Here is a 1,699-nt window from a genome sequence, read left to right as displayed (position 1 = left end):
GCCTACCAGCTTAGTCCTAACACGGTATATATTGTATGACGAAGGGAGTTTGCCCGAAACGTCACTTAAAATAAAACAGAATAGAGTTTTCATTTAGACGTGTATTAACTTGGTATAAGTAGCTCAGAGCTTTGGCTTTGAGTGAAACCAAGAGTGCAACTCAATGAACCTTTTTTTAAAGTCCACGAAATAACTTAAATTGATAGATTAACTTGAACTTTTCCTCCACTGGAGACGAGTACTTTTGCTTGCACCCACCATAAAAAGTAGTTGTTGAGCATTTCAGTCCATGCTAAGAACCACTCAACAATAACATACGGTAAATCTACATCTTTATTGTTTAAGTTACATCACATTTTGAAACGTGAATGATAGTGTGATTAATTCCTAATAATTTAGTGTAGAATATCCCACTTGCGGAATAAAATTTGGCATCTACATTATTCATGCCTGTTCTTCCATCATTTCAAAAGTGAATGTTGAGCTTTGCCTGCGTGCGCAGCTCTTCAAACGGGAGACAGACGAACGCTCGGACAGACACCACGGTTCTCAATATACGTATATAAATATATACAAGATCTAATCAACGATGTACTACGTAAACGAAAGGATTTTAACCCTACTGGATGTTTGTCTGTCCGTTGTTACAAACAAATATATACAATGGGACAATGGACTATTTGTGCTGTTTCCACCACGGGTATCGAAACCCGATTTTTCGAGTCGTAAGTCTCGTTTAGCATACAGTCGAACATAGTTTTATTGTGACTAGGTCGTGCTGTAAAATGCCAGCCATTCTGAACTTTCCTGTTTATGTTTTAGAAAGATAGCTACGTATACTGTGAAAAGATTTACAGGGAAAATGACGTAACTATTGGTTATCTGGTATCCAAACTCAACAGCTGTCTTCGGTTATTCTGTCACAAAGGTTCCAAGAAAAGCTCGTTCATCATCTGAGTGCTGACATGAGGATGGTGAACTTTCTTCAAATTAATTTTCCATGACTTCTTAAAGGGCGAACTGAATGATAGAGTTTTCTTGAGGGTAAAATTTGGCATTTGACAAATTCAAAATAAGAAACAATAGTAGTAAATATAATTGTACGTCCAACAGGATTTATTGGTCCAAGAATAGAGTAGGTAACGTCGACGCATTTAATTAACGCATTTTCTGTCTTTTATATAGTACAAGAGTCGGATGTAGACTCCGTTTCTATAGGTAACATCACGAACGTCAAGGTGATGAGCTACATCATCAGTTGTGAGGAAATAAGAGTAAACCAACATCAGATTTCTTTATTACGTTCAAATTTTTTTATCCCAATTATTGACAACTTAGTCTACCAGAGCTTCAAGTTGTCCCCTTTCTCTCTTCTCTGATCTCAATAAATGGCAACTTAGTCTACCAGAGCTTCAAGTTGTCCCTCCTTTCTCTCCCCTGTGATCCCAATAAATGACGACTTAGTCTACCAGAACTTCACGTTGTCCTCCTTTCTCTCCCCTGTGATCCCAATAAATGACGACTTAGTCTACCAGAACTTCACGTTGTCACCCTTTCTCTCTTCTCTGATCTCAATAAATGACAACTTAGTCTACCAGAGCTTCAAGTTGTCCCTCCTTTCTCTCCCCTGTGATCTCAATAAATGACGACTTAGTCTACCAGAACTTCACGTTGTCCTCCTTTCTCTCTTCTCTGATCT

Source organism: Limulus polyphemus, unplaced genomic scaffold (assembly GCF_000517525.1).
Source record: "Limulus polyphemus unplaced genomic scaffold, Limulus_polyphemus-2.1.2 Scaffold1213, whole genome shotgun sequence".
In the NCBI taxonomy this organism is placed as follows: Eukaryota; Metazoa; Arthropoda; class Merostomata; order Xiphosura; family Limulidae; genus Limulus; species Limulus polyphemus.
The sequence above is the reverse complement of the archived record's forward strand: the minus strand, read 5'-3'. Positions refer to the sequence as shown.